The sequence below is a fragment of the Myotis yumanensis genome, unplaced genomic scaffold (genome assembly GCF_028538775.1).
Source record: "Myotis yumanensis isolate MYYU_CA2020_CCGP unplaced genomic scaffold, mMyoYum1.0.hap1 SCAF_8, whole genome shotgun sequence".
NCBI lineage: Eukaryota > Metazoa > Chordata > Mammalia > Chiroptera > Vespertilionidae > Myotis > Myotis yumanensis.
Window position 1 is genome coordinate 84,147,005 of NW_027223759.1, and position 24,588 is coordinate 84,171,592.

Below are 24,588 nucleotides of genomic sequence, written 5' to 3' on the forward strand. Positions count from 1 at the left end.
ATCCCATTTACCATTGCAACAAAAAAAATTCAGATACTTAGGATTAAACTTAACCAAGGAGGTAAAAGACTTGTACACAGAAAACTATAGAACGTTGAAAAAAAGAGATAGAGGAAGATGTAAACAAGTTGAAGAATATACTGTGTTTATGGATTGGTAGAATTAACATCATTAAAATGTCCAAGCTACCTAAAGCAATCTACAGATTCAATGCAATCCTTATTAAAATACCAAGGGCATATTTCACAAATCTAGAACAAATACTCCAAATATTTATATGGAGCCAAAAAAGACCCTGAATAGCTGCAGCAATCTTGAGAAAGAAGAACAAAGCTGGAGGAATCACAATACCAGATATCAAGTTATACTACAAAACAACTGTAATGAAAATAGCTTGGCTTTTGGCACAAAAACAGACATATAGACCAACAGAACAGAACAGAGACCCCAGAAATCAACCCAAGCCATTATGCTCAATTAATATTTGACAAAGGGCAAGTACATAAAATGGAGTCAAGACAGTATCTTCAATAGTGGTGTTGAAAAAAATTTGACAGATACATGCAAAAAAATAAAATGAAACTAGACCATAAACTTACACCATACACAAGAATAAATGCAGAATGGATAAAAGACTTAAATGTAAGTCATGAAACCATAAAAATCCTAGAAGAAACCATAGGCAGCAAAATCTCAGACATCTCTCATAGCAATATTTTAATGATACATCTCCTAGGTCAAAAGAAACTAAGGAGAAAATAAACAAATGAAACTACATCAAATCAAAAAGCTTTTGCACAGCAAAAGAAACCATCAACAAAATGAAAGGGAAGCCCACTGTATGGGAAAACATATTTGGTAATGATATATCTAAAAAAGATTTAATATCCAAAAAATATAAGGAACTCATACAACTTAACAGAAGGAAGACAAACAATCCAATTAAAAAAATGGGCAAAGGCCGAAACTGGTTTGGCTCAGTGGATAGAGCGTCGGCCTGCAGACTGAAAGGTCCCAGGTTCGATTCTGGTCAAGGGCATGTACCTGGGTTGCGGGCACATCCCCAGTGGGAGATGTGCAGGAGGCAGCTGATCGATGTTTCTCTCCCATCGATGTTTCTAACTATCTATCTCTCTCCCTTCCTCTCTGTAAAAAATCAATAAAATATATTAAAAAAAAAGAAAAATGATAAAAAAAAAAATGGGCAAAGGACCTAAATAGACACTTCTCCGAAGTGAACATATAGATGGCCAAGAGATATATGAAAAAATGCTAAAAGTCACTGATCATCAGAGAGATGCAAATTAAAATGACAATGAGGTATCACTCACACCTGTCAGAATGGCTACCATCAAGACATCAAGGAATGACAAGTGCTGATGAGGATGTGGAGAAATGGGAACACTGCTGGTGGGAATGCAGACTGGTGCAGCCTCTGTAGAAAACATTATGGAGTTTCCTCAAAAAATTAAATATGGAACTGCCATTTGACCCAGTGATCCCACTTCTGAGAATATATACTAAGAAACCCAAAATACCAATCAGAAAGAAAGTATGCACCCCTATGTTCACAGCAGTGCAATTTGCAATAGCTAAGATCTGGAAACAGCCCAAGTGTGTATCAATAGATGAGTGGATAAAAAAGCTGTGGCACATTTAAATTGTTTTTATGCAACAGTAAAAAAGAAGGATCTCTTACCCTTTGCGACAGCATGGTGTTACCTGGAGAGTACTATGTTAAGAGAAATAAGCCAGTCAGAGAAAGACAAATATCACATGATCTCACTCATATGTGGAATCTAATGAACAATATAAACTGATGAACAAGTAGATCCAGAGACAAAGAAGCGTAGAATAGACTGTGTAATCTCAGAGAGTAAGCAGGGGTGGGTGGGTGGAAAGAGATCAATTAAAGAACTTGTATGCATCCTATATAATAAAAGCCTAATATGCTAAGTTTCCGATTGTCCAGTTGGCCGTTCAACCAATCAAAGCGTAATATGCTAATGATATGCTAAGGCTATTCAACCGCTCACTATGACGTGCACTGACCACCAGGGTGTAGACAGTTGACCAGTGGGAGATGTGCAGGAGGCAGTCGATCAGTAGCTATGATGTGCACTGACCACCAGGGGGCAGATGCTCTGACCAATAGGTTAGCTTGCTGCTTGGGTCTGGCCGATCAGGACTCAGCTAGATGGCTGGACACACACTAGAGCCCTCCCGCAGTCCCTCCCTGGCTGGCCAACCTCCTGTGTCCCTTCCCAGCTCTGATTGTGCACTGGTGGGGTCCCTCGGCCTGGCCTGTGCTCTCTTGCAATCTGGGACCCTTCAGGGGATGTTGGAGAGCCAGTTTCGGCCTGATGGCAGAACGACCAGTAACTATGATGTGCACTGACCACCAGGGGGCAAACACTCAATGCAGGAGCTGCCTCCTGGTGGTCAGTGCGCTCCCACAGGGGGAGAACCGCTCAGCCAGAAGCTGGGCTCATGGCTGGCAAATGCAGAGGTGGTGGCGGGAGCCTCTCCTGCCTCTGCAGTAGCGCTGAGGATATCTGACTGATGGCTTAGGCCCTTTCTCCACAGTGAGCGGGTCTAAGCCATTAGTCAGACAGCCCCTGAGGGATCCCAGACTGCAAGAGGGCACAGGCCAGGCTGAGTCCCACCCCCACCCCCCCACAGTGCATGAATTTCGTACACCAGGCCTCTAGTATGTGAAGGCCTGGGGCCGGGGAGAGGGGTGGGCTAGAAGGGGTCAATGGGGGGCAAAGGGGGGGATATGTAATACTTTCAACAATAAATATTTATTTAAAAAATAAAAAGGAAGAACAGAGATTTAAACCCCAGGTTTGCCTTATTCCAAATTTTCTCTCAGGGAACTACAGGAAAGCAAATGTTATTTTAAAATTATAGACATATAGAGCTGGGAAATCTCAGAAGCCAGACGTTGGGATAGGCCTAGGGTTGAGCTCTGGGCACCTGTCAGCTGCCATCTCCATCAATCCCTTCACCAGAGCAGCTTTATTCTTCATAGAAGTTTTTATTTATTCTTTGTAAGAATCCATATGAATAAAGAATTCCCTGACTAAAAAGAAAGAGCTTAAAACCCAGGATCTAATCCATCCCTGGCTTGGTGTCTATTACTATATGGATGAGACAAATGGAATTCCGAGAATAGAGTGAATTGCTTGGATTCTTATGGCCTAGCCAGGGCTGGTCCCAGACCTCCAGCAGTCGGCCTGGAGGTTTTCCAGGGAGGCAGGGGAGAAACGGTATTCCTGTGAACAGGCCCACGGGGCCACTGTCCTTCTCCCTCTCAGCCCAGACTTGCCCAATCAATCTCTCACTCCCATTACCCCAGGGCTGCTTTTCCCGTCCATCCTGTGAGGAGCACCAGGGCTTGATGCAAACCTCCTGGGGTCTGTCAATCTCTCCTGAGTGCATCTGCTTTTCCGGAAGGCAACACTGCCCAGGTGCTTAAAAGCCCATTTGGGGCCCCCTGTGGGGTGCCTGAGACTGCCCCTCACCAGGAAGCTAGTGAGTCACTTCTTGATTGGCGCCCCCCTTCCAATCCCCCATGCTTGCTTGACTGAGCAGGGCTGGCTCAGCTCTGTTCCCCCTTTCCCTCCTCACAGGAGGCCACCTGTGACCCAGCCAGGCCCTGTCCCCTCAGGCCACAGGGAAACCTCACCCGCCCCCTCCCAACCATTTCATCCTGTGGCTGCCCTTCCAGAACTGGAAAGCCACAGAGGCCAGAGGGACCCCAGGTTTGTGGGGGCTGGTTTGACTTGAGACTTGCTTCCTGATATTCCCATTCAGGGGAGAGCTGTTGGAGTAAAGACGTCTTTTGTAAGTAATTGACACAGGCCAGAGAGCGTGCTGGCTGTATAGAGGTGTCTTTTAGTTTGTTTGTTTGTTTTTGTTTATTTTTTAAGCTGCTGCACACAACCATTTTGTTTGGTCACTATTTGGTGGGGAAGTGCTTGACTGGGCAGTTCTGGTTTGGTGTGTCAAGTAGGGTTGTAGACGTCAGAGACGGCTGGGGTGCAGTCACCAGCAGACTCACCTGCTTCGGATGGACATCGCGCCGGCCCCTTCACAAGGCTGGCAGTTGACGCGGGAGCTCAGCCAGGCCCATCACCCGCACGCACCTCCAGGTGACCTGGGCTTCCTCACAGCATGGCATGGCGGCGCACAACTCCAAAAGTGAACATCCCCGCCTGGAAAGTTTTTCTACTTAAAACTCTTAAAAATCTCAACTTGACAAGATGTGAAACAATTAAAGGCTTTTAAAACACGTTGTTTGTCATTACTAATAAGAGAAGCCTTGTGGGTATAAACAAATGAGAGCCTTGATGCATTGATAGTGCTGATGTTCCCGTGACTCTGTCAGCAGGCAGTTTGGCAGTGGGCACCGGCCTTCTATTCCTGTCTTACTGCTGCGTATCTGCCCCCTGGCTGGCTGTGTACAGCGGCTGGTGGCACAAAGAGCTGGCGTTGTCTCATCCCTGCCCTGGTCAGTCATTTACAGGATGGTCATGCTGGTGATGTTGAGAGGCCACTGGCCGGGGCTCGCGGCGCCCTTGTTCTTATGTGAATTGCTGCTGCCTGACTGGGCTGCTCTGGCCAGGGGAACAGTGGAATAGTGGTCCACAGCCCGGTCACACATTGTGTGGCTCCTGGTTGTCTGCCTGGCTCTGCCACCGTGTGGGCAGCACCTTTCACTTTGGGAGGGCTGGGCATCCACACATGCTGGGGGTGGGGACTGTTCCCAGGGGTCGGTGGGAAGGCACTGCTGGCCTGACCTCCTGGGGCATATCCCTAATCCCTCCTCAACTCATCCTCATTCCTCAGGTAGCTCTGTTGGTGTAAAGTGAAGAAGCCTTTCAAACTCTCCACCTGAGCCTGTCTCCTGTCCCTTGGCCACACCCAGCTTCTTAGCCTCTCCTGCCTGGCAAAGGCATGCCCTCAGCTCTTTGCCTTGTTAGCCAGGTGTATGAAGGCATCTTGAGCCATGTTACTGTTTTCTATATTTTCTTATGATGACTTTCTGGTCCCTGCTGGCTGTGCTGGTGACATGAGTCTCCTGCAGGTGCCGTCTGGGCCTGGTAGCCATGGCTTTTCAGGGAAATGTGGGTGGGGTGGGCTTCCGGACCTCAGCCTCTCTGCTCATGGTGACAGCAATGGGGACTGCCCATGGTAGCAGCCCCTCTGAGGGTGAGGTGATTCGGCCATTAGGCAGTAATGGAGCCATTCAAGGCTCTCTGCTCTTCCTAACAATTCCATTTCTGGGCCTCAGTCTCTTCATCTATTAAACAGGGGATCTGGACTAGATGACCTGCCACATGATGCCGTCATGGCTTTATAACGTGAGCTGACCAGGAGGAAAGCCTGCCTCGGCAGGGTTGGCCAAAGGGCCAATGGACCAGCCAGCTTCTCGCCATCCCAGCCTTTGGTCAGCAACATGTGGGAGCCTTGTCCATCCAGCAGACGCGGCCTTCCCAGGTGGGAACCTGGCTTGTTTCAGGAGCCTTCAGGTCCACAGCACACACTACACCCCAGCCATTCTGCTTGGAGTGTCACAGGCAGAGTCTGAGTCCCAAGAGCCCAGCCCCAGCCTTCCTTGCCCTGAGTGGACATGGCGGTCTCCTAAGGGGCACTGTTGACAGAGGCCTCCTTGAGCACCTGCAATGGCAACAGGTACAAGGGCTGCTGGAAGAGCAGAGGGACACGGGGAACCCTGCTTGGTACCTGCAGCTGCACCAACGTGCAGATGTATATGGCACACCCTGTTGGAGACACTTTGGTGGAAGTGGGCAGATGTTGGGAGGGGCAAAAACAGGAACTTAGAGACATCTATGCTGATGTGACAGCATTGTCACTCACAGGCCAGCAGGTCTGTGTGCACTGGGCTCCATTAGGGGCGCTCAGGTCCTATGGGGTAGAGACGATTGCTGTTCAAGAGCCAGGGTGTGGGGCAAAGTGTCTGCAATGCTGAGAGCCGGGTGAGCGTGGGCTCCATCAGGTTGCAAATCAGGGGGCAAAGCCGAGCTCTAGCTTCAACGGACTCAGAGTGTAGAGAGAAAAGGCAAGCAGAGAACTTGCTCCTCCTTCCTCTGGGAAGGACAGTCACAGGGAGACGTCCTGCCCTCAGAGGACAGCCCAGAGAAAGGCAGGGCTCAGGGCGGAAGGCCCAGGTTATTGGAAAACCATGGGCGTTGGAATGGCTGTTGAAGGACTGGAAGGATTTCATTATGGTACATTATTATTTTTTTCTTCTGATGAAAACTTTTAAGATCCACTCCAAGCTTCCAAGCTACTTTTAAGTATGCAATACAGTATTATTAACTATAGTCACCATGCTGTCCATTACAACCCAGGACTTCTTCCTGTTATCACTGGTAATTTGTACTTTGGGGCCCTGTCCACCCATTTTAGGTAGCATTTTACCGATGGCACTTACTGTAATGATGGAAATGCCCTGTATCTGCACTATTCAATATGGTAGCTGCTGGCTCCATGTGGCTTTGAGCTTCAAATATGACCAGTACAACTGGGGAACTGAAGTTTTCATTTTTATAGCTGACCCTTGACCAACACAGGGGTTAGGAGCACTAACCCCCGACACATAGTAAAAAATCCACAGATAACTTTTGACTCTGCAATTGGCCCTTCACATCTGCGGATTCAACCAACCAGGGATCAAAAAACAGTATATTTCAGTCCACAGTTGGGAATTCATAGTTGGGGATGCAAAGTGTTGTTTTCCATCTGTGGTTGGTAGAGTCCATAGATGTAAAACACTCAAATAGGAAGGGCTGGCTGTATGTACAGTAAAAAGGTCACATATAAGGGGACCCATGCAGTTCAAATCTGTGTTGTTCAAGGGTCAACTGCATCAAATTTTAATTAACTTAAATGTTCACATGTGGCTGGTGGCTACCATATTGGGATAGCTCAAATAAATGAATTCTTGTTTCAAACATAAAACAATACCTGTTTTATCGAAAACAAGTGTTCAAAAGAAAACTCACATATGAATGTTTATAGAAACATTATTTATAAAACCAAAAGGTGGAAACAACCCAGGTTTATTAACAGCTGAGTGATTAATAAAATCTAGTTTATCCACACAGTGGAATAGCATTCAGCCGTAAAAAAGGAATGAAGCACTGACATGAATGAACCTTGAAAACATTATTCTAAGTGAAAAAAGCCAGACACCAAAGGCCATATATTGTATGATTTCACTGATAGGAAATGTCCAGAATAGACACATTTGTGCACATAGAAAGCAGGTTGCCAGGGTCTGGGGGGCATGGGAGGAAACAGAGCAACTGCTTAATGTGGGGGTGATAAGCATGTCTTGGAATGAGAGGTCATGGCTGCAAAATCCTGTGACTATACTCAGTGTCATTAATAGTAAATTTTGTGTTATGTGTATTTTACTACATATGCAAAACAAAATGAAAACAAAAGATAATATTATCTCTTTATTCCTTTGGAAAAGCAGCCTCAGTGGAATTCCGGCCCCAGGCAAATACAGCCTCTTGCCACTTCCTTCCTCCACCCCAAGGGCTGAGGGTATTACTAGGGGTGACCTCTGAGCTGCTCTCTCTAGAGGGGATGGTAAGTGCTTGATGAGAGCCACAAAGTGAGGGAGTGGGGGACAAGCCCCAGGTAAGGCCCCCCTAGCTTTCACAAAGGCATTGGAGCAGCAGGCTGCAAGCTGGTGGCTTGGATCCCCTGAGGGTTTAAGACACAGCCGCCCCTCCCCTGGGAGCTCCAGTTCCCACGGAGCGGAGCGTGACAATTAACAGCCCCTTGGGCCCAGCCCCCATCAAGGCAAAGTGTGTGCCTATTAATCAAGCGGGAGTGCCCTTTGCTCAGACGTGGGTTTGCACGAAGCAGGCCCCACTGGTCATCTCATTGTGGCTGTTGCGGGGAACTCCTAACCTTTCCGCAGTCTGCTGGGAGCCCTGCCTCCCTGCACACACAGCCCGCCCAAAGGACAAGTGTGGGAACCATGCCAGCTCCCCGGATAGCCAAGGCCGGTGGGAGCACAAAGGCCTTGTTATCAATACACCAGAATGACCAAAGGCCGCTCTGGGAATGTGCCTAAACAGAATGTTCAAGGCACATGCACTGAGCCTGGGAATCCTAATCAGGCCAAGATACCATGAGTGGGTACAAGGACACAAGGTACACTGTGCCCATCTGTAACAAATATGATTGATGGCATGAAGCCTTCTTTGTCTAAATGGTATAAAAGTACGTTACTGACCAGCTAGTTGAATGGAATAAACTGGAGTTAGGAGTGAGAAGACATCTACTAGGGTATATAGAGGGAGCAGCTAGGTTGGGGTGAGTGAAGAAGTCTGCTGGATGGAGTAGCTGGGCAGGAGAGACAGGAGAAGCTGCTGAGCCACAGAGCTGAGGTATCACTACTATGTGAGGCGGTGAGTCTAGGGGGCAGTGTGCAGCTGCTCAGATAATAGCTGTGGGCACAGAGACTGATGCTGTTTTATGGGAAAGATACATGTTCACCAGCCGGTGTCCGGCCACCTGCCTGTATGGACTTGGCTATGAGGTCTGTTCTTATCTAATGGCTATATGATCACTGGCTTCTGCAATACAGACTCATCCTTATATACCCACAATCTCTCATGGCTTCTCCGTCTAAGACCCAGCATCCTAGGAAGTCCAGCCCCAGGCAGAGGGGCTCAGACCCAACACCTGTTACTAGTGAGCAGAGGATAAAGAAGAACTTGGACTAAAGTCCCAACAGTTAGTAGGCAGGGTTCAACAGGAGCCAGCCTTGGCATAGTCGAATGGGAGAATTCAGAAGAATACATGGACTCAGAGCCAGTCAGACCAGCAGGGCTGTGAGGTGCTCTTGCTGAGGCACGGGGATTGGGCTGGGGGTGCCACTCAAGAAGTGGTCTGCCTTCAGAAATGACCCCGGAATGAGACCACGCTCCTGACTCCCAAATCAGTATCCATGGGCCAGGCCACACTTGGGATCACCGCGGGAGAGACCCCGCCCACCTGCCAGGGAAATAAACAGTCAAAAGAGAAAAATGACCCGGACCAGGACGTGCGGGAACTATGGTCTCTGGAGGAAGCACAGAACTCAGAAGCAGCGCTCGGTCCTGTCCTCTGACACTGCCCAGCACGGGTCCCCAGGCTGCCAGTCTGTCAGCCAGCACGGGATCCTGGCCTGCTGCCCCCCAGGCTTAGAGGAGCGTGGCTTTGAAGTCAGACAGCCCTGAGCTCCAATGCAGCGCTGCCACCTACCAGCTGTGTAACCCGGCAGAAGCTGTGGGGTCTTCCTAAGCCCGTCCCTTCGCCTGTGAAATGGCAGAAGAAAGGCTTCGTGACAGGATCTCATGTGAACCAAGGGACACATAATAGCTGGTGAGGCCGTTTGTACCACGCCGGCCCTCAGCCAGAAGTGCTCAGAAATCGCAGCTGTTATCATAGCCGCGGACAGGCGCCACAGGTCCGAGGAGCCACAGCGTCAGCACGTGGCCCATTCTGCTGGGTGCCGGCCGCTGGAGCAGCACAGGCTGGCGGCGACAAGAGGGGTCCTGCCACTGTCTAGTGGGGCGAAGTTTCACTGCTGTTTCTCCTGTTCCATCTTGGGTTCATAAAATGGGTCCAGGCTGCTCAAGGAATGGATCCCACAGCCCAGAAGAGTCTCGCCATGGCCCTGTTAGAGACTGAATGTCAGATGCAGACACCTGCTCCCGTGGGATGGTGTTTGGAGGTGGGGCCTGTGGGAGGTGGTTAGGTCATGGGGGAGGAGCCCTTGGGAATGGGACCAGGGCCTGTATGAAGAGACCCCGAGGAACTCCTTCCACCATGGACCGCAGAGAAGCCTGTGGTCCATGAACCATAAGCCGGCCTTCACCAGATACCTTGGGCATCCGGCTTCCAGCAGCAGGAGAAGTAGGGTTTGCTGGGTGAGCCGTCCAGTCTGTGGCTTTCCGTTCCTGCAGCCTGAACGGACCAGCACAGCCTGGAGACAGCTTTGCCTGGAGAAGGTGGATACACCCCTCTGTGGCTGGCCTCCCCCTGCCCAGCTCTCCATCTCCCTGGACCGTGCACCTCTGCTGCCCACACTGTGCTCAGGACACACTTTGGACACACTTCTCTGGATCCACCCCCGGCTCAGTCTCTTGGATCCTGTGGGGCTTTCCCTTCGGGTTCAGCAGGTCGGTTGCAGGCAAAAACAACCCCCACTCCCCATCCCGCAGGACTCAGCCAGCCCCCAGGTGCCCACCCTAGACCCCAGGCTCCCATCTGTGAAGGAAGGAGGTTGCCAGATGCTCTTGAAGGTTTGACGTCCTGTGGTTCTAACGGTTATTACTGGTGTCCTAGGAGTCTTTGTTGTTCTCCTTTGGCAGAATGTCACCTGTGACTTGTGCCGGCAGACAGGCCCTCTGAAGGGATGAGTCACATGGGAGAGCTGAACCCCAGATTAATTCATTCGTCTTCAAGTGTCTCCCACTTATCTCGCTTTAATTAACCTCTGGGTCTGTTTGTGGTGAGAAGCGTGAGTGCAGGACTGAGGCAGGATGATTCCTGCCCGAGGCACCTGTCATCTGCCCAGGGTTATTGCTGGGGTGCGGAGGGCAGGGTGGGGGGCGGGAGCAGCACCAAGGCTGAGGATTGTCAGGGCAGGAGCCTCTGGAGCTGCCTCCTGGGAATGGAAGGTGAGACCCCAAGTCCTCTAAAGGAACCATCCCGCCACCCACTCCAGGCATCCGGGTCCCTTAGGTGGGTCCATAGCATCAAACTCTAGCTGTGCTGTCCATTCGGTAGCCACTAGCCACCATTTAAATGATTAAAATTAAATGTAAACTTAGTTCCTCAGTGCCGCATGTGGCTACTGGCTACGTATTGGACAGCACAGATAGAGAACGTTTGCATCATGACACTGGAATATGTTCACCCTGCTCAGGGCATAGAAATTAGGCCAAAGTCTCCCTGCCAGTAGAAAGGCCGACGGTGGTGGTGATGAGTCCGGAGGCCACAGCTCAGTGCGCTCTGCCTGCGGATGCCTGAGCATGTCTTACAACAGCCCGCGCCTCCACTGCTCGCTGCCTTTCGAGGGGTCAGGACGTGCCACTGGAGGGAGAGCTGTCTCTACTGCCCCATCAGAAGCTCGGATGGTCCTGACACCTCAGGCCCCTTCCAGTCTTTGGAGCTCTCCGTAAGGATGCAAGTGGGAGATGGGCGCAAGAAGGTAACTCTCATTTACTGAGCATGTGCTGTGTGCCCGCGCTGTGCTAGATGTTTTATACGTCTTGTTCATGTAATCTTACAACCAGACTGTGAGGGCAGGGACCTGCCACCCTCCCTAACAACTGCTTGAGATGAGAGGCTGCGTTAATATTCGCCAAGTTCCTGGAGCAGCGTCTGGAACATCGGAAGAACAGACCACCTCAGGTTTAGTATTCTACGCAGGAAGTGTGTGTGTGTGTGTGGTGGTGGTGGTGGTGGTGGGGGGGGCGGGGGTAGCCTGGCCTCCTGTCTGCATGGCGGGTCTCTTTCTACGGCACCATTGACTGAGAAGGCTGACCCAGAGGACCCTGAATGTCTTTTGGTCATCCTGTTGCATTCTCCCTCCCTACCAGCCTCCTGACTTTCTGCCCCTCATTGTGGGCAGCCTGGATGAGCTACAAACAGTGACCCTCTACCCTGTCCTAACCAGGAGGTGGGCATTATGCCAAGGGGACTCTTTCTGCTAGGACTCTGAATTCTGAACACAAAGACACGATGATGGAATGTCCTGTTGGCACTCCATACCCCCGGCATCCAGTGCCTGGGAGAGAGGGTCAGTCAGGTTCTACTGTCTGGACCCCCAGAGCTGTTCTGCCTGCTGTCCCATTTCCAGCCTGGCTCTCCAGCAACCTGCCAGCTGTTGTGGGCAGCCTGATAACCCTTCATTCAACTCCCTTCTTGATAAACCTGGCCAGAGTTGTTTTGTGTGGCTTGCAATCAAAGGAGGTTGACTGATACTTCTCCAGAGAAACACAAAATCACAGCCCTGGAAAGACTGAGAAGAAGAAAGAGATGAAAGAATCCAAGTGGAAAAGGGACTAGATCAGCGGTTCTCAACCTGTGGGTCGCGACCCCTTTGGTGGTCGAACGACCCTTTCACAGGGGTCGCCTAAGACCATCCTGCATATCAGATATTTACATTACGATTCATAACAGTAGCAACATTACAGTTATGAAGTAGCAACGAAAATAATATTATGGTTGGGTCACAACATGAGGAACTGTATTTAAAGAGCCAGAAGGTTGAGAACCACTGGACTAGATCTTCGCAGCCATTTTTCTGTTTCTATCCCATGATGATCCCAGATGATTCTTCATGGAGACGAGAGGGAAATGGGAAGAGTGATGTGACCGATTGCCTAATTGCCCTAATTCTTCACCTTCCCTGGATCCACACCCTTTGTCGTGTGGTTTTGCTCCCACTAGAGGTGAAGTTTATGATTTCTCTACTCCTGGACTTTGGGTTTGGCCAGGTAGCTTGCATCTCCAAAGAGACATTAGTAAGCATGATGCAGGCAGAGGCTTGAAATGGCTTGCACCTGAGGGAAGGCGCTAAGGTGCTCTGAAGAACAGTAGCATACACGTACTTGTAAAGAATGATAAGTTACCCTCTATTTATTTATGTGTCAAGTACTGGGTATTCACTCTGCATACGCTATCTCAGTCATCACCACAGCCTTATGAGTTAGTACTATTGTTCTCACTGTAGAGGCAAGGGCACTGAGACTCAGACTGGCTGAGTGCTTACCAATGCCCTACAGTTAGCAGGTGCCAGTACTGAGATTCAGACCCAAGTGTTTATACGATGTGCTTTTATTTATTTTATTTAATTTTAAATTTATCTTTATTGTTGAAAGTATTAGTGAATAAAACCCTTTTGTGTGTGTTTTTGACCCCCTCCATCCTGCACCCACTCCTCCCAGGCCTTCACCACACTATTGTCTGTGTCCATGGGCTATGCATATATGCATACAAGTTCCAGGTTAATCTCCCCCACCACCCACCCCTCCCTCCACCTTCCTTCTGAAATTCCTCAGCCTGTTCCATAGTTCTATGTCTCTGATACCTTCTTCCTGCCTGCTACCTCTTCCCTGGCTCCATGGCTTCCCATGGCTCCTACACTGGGTTTAGAGGACTCTGCCCAGGACATCCCAAGCATGTTATACAGAATTTTAGGCCCAGGGATTTTATTCCAAGAACCAGAAGTAGGCAACACAGATGTTTAGAAATGTGCCCATTTTTCACTAATGTGCAGGTAATTATCTATATACTAAAGGCCCAGTGCATGAATTCATGCATGGGTGGGGCCTGTCAGGAGAAGGAGATGGCAGGAGGTTGGCCAGCCAGCCCACCCTAATCTGGGCCCTATCAGGGCTGGGCCAGCTGGGAGGAGGAGCCATGGGCAATTGGCTGGTGGGCCCACCCCCAATTGGAGTGGGGGAGCTGACTGGGGGTGGGGTCGGCTGTGGGGGGGCGGCTGTTGGCTGTGGGCCAGCCAGCCCCACCCCAATGGGGCCAGGGGAGGGCCTGTGGGAAGTTGGCCTGGCAGCCCCACCCCTGATTGGAGTGGGGGGGGAAATTGGGGGTGGAGTTGGCTGGGGAGAGGTGCCATGGGCCAATCGGGGTGATGGGGACTGATCAGGGGTGGGGCCGGCCGGGGGGAGGAGCTGTGGGTGGTGGGCCGGCCCACCCCACCCCTATTGGGGTGGGAGAGCAATCAGGGATGGGGCCAGCTGGGGGGAGGGGCTGTAGCCTGATCGGGGGCAGGGCTGGCCAGGGGGAAGGGCTGTGGGAGGCTTGGCTGGCTGCCCTGCCCTTGATACAGGTGGGAGAGGCTGATCAGAGGCAGGGTGGCTGGGTGGAGGGGCTATAGAAGGTTGGCCAGCCAGCCCCACTCCCCCATCGGGCCAGTTGGCTGGCTGCCGTGGGCATCATAGTGACCAGTCGTTTGGGTCGTTACGGTGTTCCAGTTGCTGGCTTTTTATATATCTACTAGAGGCCCAGTGCACAAAATTCATGCACAGGGGTGGGGGAGTCCCTCAGCCCAGCCTGCACCCTCTCCATTCTGATACCCCCTGGGGGATGTCCGACTGCCGGTTTAGGCCCGATCACACAGGGCCTAAACTGGCAGTCAGACATCCCCCAAGGGGTCCTGGATTGCAAGTGGGTGCAGGCCAGGCTGAGGGACTTCACCCTCCACTCCCCCGCCCCCGTGCACAGATTTTGTGCACCGAGCCTCTAGTATAGATATAAAAGCATAAGCGACTGTTCGACCATTCAACCATTTGACCAGTCTCTATGATGCACACTGACCACCAGGGGGTAGACGCTCAACACAGGAGCTGCCCCCTGGTGGTCAATGCGCTCCCACAGTGGGATCACCACTCAGCTGACCGACAGGCACCAGATGCTGGGCTCATGGCTGGTGAGTGCAGCTGTGGCAGCATGAGCCTCTCCCATGGATACTCCCCCTGCATTCTCCTCCCACATCTGGACCAGTACTGGGATCGGGACCAGCATCAGGACTGACTGGGCACGAGTCTGCGGCTGCTTCTTGGTCATGGGCATGCTGGTATCACCCTAGGATGCATTTGCAGAGACCGCAGAGGAGCAGCCGCGAGCCTACCAAGTGGCAGTGGCAGCGGGCGCAGTGGGGCTGGGATGAGCAGGAGTGGTGCAATGCCTGGCTTGGGCTCCTCCCTGACTGCCTGCTGCTTCACATACTACTATATCCCTCAGGGAATGTTGGACTGCCGGTTTCAGCCCAATCCCCACAGGCCACATGGAGGGACTCCACCAGTGCACAAATCCGTACAGCAGGCTTCTAGTTTAACTGGAGACCCGGTGCACAACATTCGTGCACTCGGGGGGGTGGTGGTCCCTCAGCCCAGCCTGCACCCTCTCATAGTCTGGGAGCCCTCGGGGAATGTCCAACTGCTGGTTCCCTGGGGAGCAGGCTTAAGCCAGCAGTTGGACATCCTTAGCACTGCCATGGAGGCAGGAGAGGCTCCTACCACTGCCGCTGCACTCGCCAGCTGTGAGCCCGGCTTCTGGCTGAGCAGCACTCCCCCTGTGGGAGTGCACTGACGACCAGGGTGCAGCTCCTGCATTGAGCATCTGCCCCCTGATGGTCAGTGCGCATCATAGCGACTGGTTGTTCCACTGTTCAGTTGATTTGCATATTAGCCTTTTATTATATAGGATAATAATAATGGCACTGAATGTCATTTCCTACATTCTGTTTCTATTCACTGTGAAGACACACCTTTCTATTTTCTGTCTTCATCCTCCATATTAGTCTATTGAGAGAGGAATGTTAATTTTCCTAGCTCCTAGATGTCTTGTCAATCTGTCAGTTTCTTTCCACTCTTACATCATTTCCTGGATTCCACAGTCACCTCCTCCTGGGGCTCCCACTTCCAGTCTGGTCTCTTTCAATCCATTCTTCACTTGGTAGCCAGAGTGATCTTCCCAAAAAGCACATATGATCAGCCCCTTCCTCTGTTTCAGGCACTTCAATGAAATCTCATTACTTTTAAAAATAATAAAACATGACCTGCACGTGGCTGCAAGCTCCTGCCTGGCCTGGCATTTTCTCCCACATGCTCTCCTCCCTGCTGTGCTCCAGGTGCTGTGTACATTCTACTCTTCCTCTAACACCCTGTGCCCCACACTTCCTCTGGCCACAGGGCCTTCACACATGCTGCTCCTCTTCCTAAAACCCTCTTCTCACATCAACCTTTCACCAGGTTAACTCACTCATCCTTCATGTCACCCCTGACTCTCACCTCCCCAAAGCGGCACCCACTTCCCCAGACTAGGTGAGCTTTCCACACACCTGTGTGGACCTTGTGCTGGCTGATGCTTATGCATGTGCTGTGTGGTTGTTGGGTGAAGGTTCCTCATCCCAGGGCTTAGAAGGGGAGTGGAGTGTGAGAGTAGGAAATGCCCCTGGTCCTTTACTGAGGACAGCTGCAAAGCAAATGTGGGGAGTGACCAGTCAGAGGGCAAAGACAGGAGCAGGCCCTGGCCACACCCCCAGCTGGACATGCCCACTGAGAAGACTCTTCCCATCTAACAGTCCACCCCTTAGCCCTGAGGGCCTACAGTGTGCCAGGGGGAACCCTGAGGAGAGAATGCTCAGGCCACCCTGGGGCCAGTTACTGTGTTATTCCTTCAATGACATGGATTGAGCCTGTTTGTGGCACAGGTGGATAGCATGTCCTGCCTCAAGGTCTAGAGTGGAGGGGAACTATGACCTGCAGACCTTATTCTACCCCCTGCCTATTTTTGTAAATCAAATTTTACTGGGCTACAGCCACACCCACTTGAATCAAGATGCCATGTGGTCTAGGGCATCTTTGTGCTTCCATTGGCTAAGCTGGATAGTGACAGAGAGGGTGTGGCCCACAGAGCCAAAAATATTTATCAACTGGCCCTTTACAGAAAAAGTTGCCAGACCCTGCAGTCTAGGCTAAGGCAATTGATGTGTATATGGAAATAGAAAATTTGCCAAATGAAGAAGAACTAGCATAACACGGTATTTTGGTGAGCAGAATTGTGTTTTCCAGGTGAGTGTAACCCTTGGGCAGTTAGAGCAAGTCAAGCCTTGCTCTATGTTGACTGACCATATTCCAAATGACTCAGAACCCTGATCAGTATTTGGGTTTCACCAGACAGTGACAAATGGCAGCAAACAAGTCGATGTCAGTCAAAAAGGTAATTTCCAAAGACCATGAGCCAAGTTGAATTCAGTCACTGAGTTAAATCTTTATTTAGGACCTCCTGTGCCTTCCGCACTGGGCCAGGTCTTCTGGAGCTGGGCCTCACAGGGATTTGGGCAGAAGTATGGACTTTTGGCCTTGAGGAGTTGTGAGGTTGTGAGGTAGAGAACTCAGAAGACGTGCCGGGCGTGGGAGGGAACGCACTGGGGATGTGGGAGTGGGGACAGACCCCTGAAAGCCCAGAAACCTCCCATGGGACAGGCCAGTGCCAGGCCCACAGGAAGGGCTGCCACCCAGTGCCACCCTGATGAGCCCCAGGCACAGGCCCACAGGGAGCAGATCTGCAGGTGAGCAACTGTAGCTTGACGGTGTGTGTTGGGGTTGGGTTTGGGCTTCAATTTAGTTTAGACACCTTATAATTATGGTTTGCCAGCTTGCATTTTATACTTGTGAAAACGTGGCTATCCTTGCAGCCAGAGGCCTGCCCTCCCGCACTTCCTGTGAACCAGGGTAACCCAGGCCTGCAGTTGCGGGCTGCAGAGGAATAACAATGATGGTTCCTGCTCTCTCATCTAAATAATCTTTGTGCATTTGGGTTTCACGTTTTTCTTTCAAATGGGAGATGCAAGTTAGTCTCCCTGCTAACAAAACACTTTCTTCATCCTACACTGAATCCCTCAGCAAATCCTCAAATATATTTGCAAATCTCAAAGATATTAAAGCGTTTAACTTTTTTTTTCATTTAGACCTTTGAAGTGTGCTGTGACTAGAATAATTTCAGAGTTAAAACCTGTCAACTGCATAGAAAATTAAGGAAACCGCCTGTCACCCTGGTAGCTGGGCTGATAACTAATTACTTATAGATTTTAAGTCAAATTTGAGAAAGATAAATATTTAAATAATATGTATAATCATTTGGAAATACCACTAAGTTTTCTGTAATGATTGCTTTGAAAGAAATCATTGCATTCCATCATCTCTGATGGGCCAGCAGGTAGGGGAACTGCAGGGAAATGCTGAATTGTTCTTGAGTATTTCAGGGGGTGAGGGGAGGAGAGGTAGGAATATCTGTTTTAATGAAGATATTGAAATGTAATGTGATGCTTGGAAATGCTGAGTTCTGATTGGACAGACCAGATTTATCACAGAGTCTTCAGCTTCATCAATCACCTGTAGCTTTCTCATTCATTGGTTCAGCTCTGCTCTGGCCAGGGTATTTCACAGGACACCTCAAAAGTGGGGGCTTTGCTGGGACTGAGGTAGGGAAGCAGGGAGATGAAAGGGAGGGGAGGGTCTGACCGTTCTCTCCCTGTAGCCTGTTGGAAATTACAAATGCTCTGTGCCCCCTTTCTCCATCCCTGCCTTTCCCCAATTTCTGGACCTTTTCTTCTCCCTTTTATTTTTTTTTTTACCTTGATATTCATTCATTCTCATTCTCTCTCTCTCTCTCTCTCTCTCTCTCTCTCTCTCTCTCTCTCTCTTCTCTCTCTCTTTCTCTCTCCCCTCGCCCCACTGGAAATTAAGTTGCAGACATTAATGTACTTCAGCCCCATTCCTTAATCATGCATCTCTAGGAATAAGACTATTGCCACACACAGCTCACACCTAAGAAAATTAACACTGATTTGATGATATCATCTACATTTTCTCTATTGTCCCCATAATGTCTTTTGTAGTTTTCTTTTTCCTCCATCTATCCAGGACCTGACTAAGGTTTACCTATGACCCTCGGCTGTTAGGTCCATTCGGTGTCTTGTAGTTTAGAACAGCTCTTCCACCATTCTATATCTTTTCACATTGATATCTGCAAAGATTTCAAGCCAGTTGTCCTATAAAATTTCCCACAGTCTGAATTGATCTCATCATTTCCTCATGACTAGATTAGATTCTGGTTAAGCATTTTGCCATCAATATTATGTAGTAACTGTATTTTGCCATCAATATTATGTAGTAATGGTTGGTATTTCTTGCTGGGTTTTTGTTTGTTTGTTTGTTTGTTAGTTTGTTTTCTCCATCACCATTTTATCCTCCTATATCCACCTCCACCTCTACCCACACAGCATACCCCCAGAATCACCACAATGTTGTTAATGTCCATAAGTTCTTTCTCTCTTTTTGTTTTCTCAGTTCCTCCACCCTCTTGACCTCCACCCTGACAGCTGTCAGCCTGCTCTCTATCTATGAGTCTGTTTCTATTTTGCTTGGTAGTTCATTAGGTTCCACTTATGAGTGAAATCATATGGTACTTATCTTTCTCTGACTGGCTTATTTCACTTAGCATAATGCTCTCCAGGTCCATCCATACTGTTGCAAAGGGTAAAAGTTTCTTTTTTACAGCCGAGTAGTATTCCATTGTGTAAGTATAGCACAGCTTTTTTATCTACTCATCTACTGATGGACACTTGGGCTGCTTCCAAATCTTGGCTATCCTGTCCTATATAATAAAAGACTAATATGCAAATAGACCAAATGGCAAAACAACTGAAACAACCAAACAATGAACAACTGGTCGCTATGATGTGCACTGACTACCGGGGGTGAGCGCGGAACATGGCGGGCATCAGCCACAGTGGGATGGTGGAGCAGGTGAGTGGAGGTGCCAGACCAAGGCGGGGCACCAGTCACTCTCATGGGGGTGAGCCTCTGCTGGTTATTGAAAATTCTTTGCTCCTGCACACCACAGTCCCACCCAGCGCTTGCACCCACTGCCAGCACTGGCCTCGCTCACACCTGCAGCCAGTGCTGGAGCCACTGCTCCCACCCACTGCCAGTGCCCGGCGCCGGTCTCAATCACTCAGCGCCATCAGTGGGTGCCAGCAGTGGCTGCTGCCCTGATCACCCCTTAGGGTGATCCTGCCCGGCACTCTCACCTGCTGCCAGTGCTGGACCCGCTCACACCCGCTGTCAGCGCCCAGCGCCGGTCCCAATCACTCGGCACCATCAACATGTGTGAGCAGCGGCTTTAGCCCCGATCGCCCCTCCGGGCTTCTCCACCTCCCCCAGCTCCTGAGGGGTGATCAGGGCAGCAGCCGCCCCTAGCACCCACTGACGGTGCCACCCACTGCTGGCACTGGCCCCAATTGCTCCGTGCTGTCAGCAGGTGCAAGCAGTGCTGGCGCTGTCAGCGCATGGGAGCAACTGCCAGCAGAGAGGGGACGGGGGCTGTGGCAGGAGGGGCCAGGCAGGAGGGGGGGCAGAGGATGGGCCGAGACCCACCCCTGTGTCGACTGCAGCCTCGTAGCCCATAGTTTCTTTTTTTTTTAATCTTTACTTTCTTTATTGGTTAAGGTATTACATATGTGTCCTCATCCGCTCATTACCCCCCCACACTCATGCCCTCACCCCACTGTTGTCTGTGTCCATTGGTTATGCTTATATGCATGCATACAAGTGCTTTGGTTGATCTCCCCCCCTTACCCGCACCCTCCCCTACTTTCCCTCTGAGGTTTGACAGTCTAATTGCTGCTTCTCTGTCTCTGGATCTGTCCCTGTTCATCAGTCTATGTTGTTCACTATATTCCACATATGACTGAGATCATGTGATACTTGTCTTTCTCTGACTGACTTATTTCACTTAGCATAATGCTCTCCAGTTCCATCCATGCTGTTGCAAATGGCAAGAATTCCTTCTTTTTTACCGCAGCATAGTATTCCATTGTGTAGATGTAACACTGTCTTTTAATCCACTCATCTGCTGATGGGCACTTAGACTGTTTCCAGATCTTAGCTATGGTGAATTGTGCTGCTATGAACATAGGGGTGCATATATCCTTTCTGATTGGTGTTTCTAGCTTCTTGGGATATGTTCTTAGAAGTGAGATCACTGGGTCAAATTGGAGTTCCATTTTTAGTTTTTTGAGGAAACACCATACTGTTCTCCACAGTGGCTGCACCAGTCTGCATTCCCACCAGCAGTGCAAAAGGGTTCCTTTTTCTCCACATCCTCTCCAACACTTGTTGTTTGTTGATTTGTTGATGATAGCCATTCTGACAGGTGTGAGGTGATACCGCATTGTCGTTTTGATTTGCATCTCTCGTATAATTAGTGACTTTGAGCATGTTTTCATATGTCTTTCGGCCTTCTGTATGTCCTCTTTCGAAAAGTGTCTATTTAGGTCCGTTGCCCATTTTTTGATTGGATTGTTTATCTTCCTTTTGTTGAGTTGTATGAGTTCCCTATAAATGTTGGAGATTAAACCCTTATCAGTGAAAACATTAGCAAATATGTTCTCCCATGCAGTGGGCTTTCTTGTTGTTTTGTTTATGGTTTCCTTTGCTGTACAAAAGCTTTTTATTTTAATGTAGTCCCATTTGTTTATTTTCTCTTTAGTTTCCATTGCCCAAGGAGCAGTATCAGTGAAGAAATTCCTTCGGCATATGTCTGCGATTTCGCTGCCTGTGGATTCCTCTAGTATTTTTATGGTTTCCCGTCTTATGTTTAAATCCTTTATCCATTTTGAGTTTATTTTTGTGTATGGTGTAAGTTGGTGGTCTAGTTTCATCTTTTTGCATGTATCTGTCCAATTTTCCCAACACCATTTATTGAAGAGACTCTCTTGACTCCATTGTATACTCTTGCCTCCTTTGTCAAATATTAATTGGGCGTAGTGGTTCGGGTCGATTTCTGGGTTCTCTATTCTATTCCATTGATCTATATGTCTGTTCTTGTGCTAGTACCAAGCTGTTTTAAGAACAATGGCTTTGTAATACAGCTTGATATCTGGTATTGAGATCCCACCTACTTTGTTTTTCTTTCTCAGGATGGCTGCAGCTATTCGAGGTCTTTTTTTATTTCAGATACATTTTTGGAATGTTTGTTCTAAATCTGTGAAATATGTCATTGGTATTTTAATGGGGATTGCATTGAATCTATAGATTACTTTGGGTAGTATGGACATTTTGATGATGTTGATTCTACCAATCCATAAACACGGCATGTTCTTCCATCTGTTTATGTCTTCCTCTATCTCTTTTTTCAGTGTCCTGTAGTTTTTTGCATATAGGTCTTTTACCTCCTTTGTTAAGTTTATTTCTAGGTATCTTAATTTTTTTTGGTGTGATGGTAAATGGGATTGCTTTTTTAGTTTCTCTTTCTGTAAGTTCACTATTGGTGTAAAGAAATGCCTTAGATTTCTTGGCATTAATTTTGTATCCTGCTACATTGCCGAATTCATTTATTAAGTCTAATAATTTTTTGATGGAGTCTTTAGGGTTTTCTATGTACAGTATCATGTCATCTGCAAATAAGGACAGTTTTACTTCTTCTTTTCCAATTTGGATGCCTTTTATTTCTTCTTCTTGTCTGATCGGAATGGCTAGTACTTCCAATACTATGTTGAACAGGAGTGGTGAGAGTGTAGCCCATAGTCTCTTTCAAGGTGAACAAATCGGTGCACTGGGCCCCTAGTTGTAAATAATACTGCAATGAACATATGGGTGCATATATTTTTCGAATTAGTGTTTTGGGTGTCTTTGGATAAAGTTTCAGAAGTAGAATCACTGGTCATAAGGTAGTTCCATCTTTAATTTTTGAGGTTATTCCATACTATTTTTCATAGTGGCTGCACCAATCTGCATTCCCACCAACTGTGCATGAGGGTTCCCTTTTCTCCACTCCAACACTTATTGTTGATTTATTGATGATAGCCATTCTGACAGGTGGGAGGTGATAGTTCATTGTGGTTTTAATTTGCATTTCTCTGATGATTAGTGACATTGAGCATCTTTTCATATGTCTATTGGTCATCTGTATATCCTCTTTATAGAAGTGACTATTCAGGTCCTTTGCCCATTTTTTAAAAAATTAATTGGATTGCTTGGTTTTTTGGTATAGAGTTTTATAAGTTATTTATAAATTTTGGATATTAACCCCTTATCAGAGGTATCAGCAAATATGTTCTCCTATTCAGTTGGTTGTCTTTTCATTTTGTTGATGGTTTCCTTTGCTGTGCAAAACTTTTTAGTTTGCTGTAATCCCATTTATTTATTTTTTTGTTTCCCTTGCTCCAGAGGATGTACCAGAAAAAAATATTGCTATGAGAAATGTCCAAGATTTTACTGCCTATATTTTCTTCTAGGATTTTTATGGTTTTGAGTCTTACATTTAAGTCTTTAATCCATTTTGAGTTTATTCTTGTGTATGGTGTAAGAAGTGGTCTAGATTCATTTTTTTGCATGTATCTGTCCAGTTTTTCCAATACCATTTATTAAATAGGCTATCTTTACCCCAGTGTATATTCTTACCTCCTTTGTCAAATATTAAATGACCATAAAGGCATGGATTTATTTTATGAGCTCTCTATTCTATTCCATTGATCTATGTGTCTATTTCTATGCCAGTACCATGCTGTTTTGATTACTATGGCTTTGTATTATAGTTTGATATTTGGTTTTTTAAAAATATTTATTGTTGAAAGTATTACATATGTCTCCCTTTTTCCCTCACTAACCTCTTAATATTTGATATTGATTCCTCCAACTTTGTTCTTCTTTCTCAAGATTGCTATTGTTATTTGGGGTCTTTTGTGGTTCCATAGACATTTTTGGAATATTTCTTCTACTTCTGTGAAATACCCCATTGGTATCTTGATAGGAATTGTGTTGGAACTATAGATTTCTTTGGGCAGTTTGGACATTTTAATAATATTAATTCTTCCAATCCATGAACATGGTATATACTTCCACTTATTTGTATCTCCTTCAATTTCTTTCTTCAGTGTCTTATAATTTTTTGAGTACAGGTCATTTACATCCTTTGTTAAATTTATTTCTATGTGTTTTATTCTTTTGGAAGCAACTGTGAATGGGATTGTTTCCTTAGTTTTCCTTTCTGATAGCTCATCTACACTAATAAAAGAGAAACATGGTAATTAGTGTACGACCGCTACCCTTCCCATTGGCTAATCAGCATATCCTTATGCAAATTAACTGTCAGCCAAGATGGCGGCCAGCAGCCATGCACTGAAGCAAACAGGGAGGCTTGCTTGCTCCAGTGATGGCAGACTCCAACGTTCCCCGCACTTGCTGGCCTCTCAGCTGCAACTCTAAGCAACTATGTTGCAAATATAGAAACTAAACAAAACCCCAGAAACTGCTTTCAGTCAGCCGGCCTTCAGCCAGCCTGACCGCAACATTGTATCAATGTTTTCAGCAGCAAGGCCTCAGAGCTAAAGCTGGCTCAGAATAAAAAAAAAAAGAAAAGAAAAAAAGGAGCGGTTGGGAGCTTTTAGTCACCTGCCAGCTGGAAAACGGCCCTCAACCCCTCACTCAGACTGGCCAGGCACCCCAGTGGGGACCCCCACCCTGATCCAGGACACCCTTCAGGGCAAACCAGCCGGCCCCCACCCATGCACCAGGCCTCTATCCTATATAGTAAAAGGGTAATATGCCTCCCAGCACCGGGATCAGCAGAGCAGTGAGGCCTCCTGGCACCGGGATCAGTGTGACTGGGGGCAGCGCCCAAACCCCCTGATCGCCCTGAGGCTCTGTGTGTGACAGGGGGCGGGGCCACAACCCCCTGATCATCCCTGCTCTGTTCCTGACAGGGGAAGGTGCCCCAACCCCCTGATCAGCCCTGCTCTGTGCCTGATAGGGGGGAGCTCCCCCATCCCCTGATCGCCCTGTGCCTCTGTGTGTGACAGGGTGCAGCGCCCCAACCCCCTGATCGGCCCTGCTCTGTGGGTGATAGAGGGCAGCGCCCCAACACACCCCCCCCCCCACGGGCCCTGCTCTGTGTGTGACAGGGTAGAACCATAACCTCTCCATCGGCCCTGCCCTGAGTGTGACAGTAGCAGTG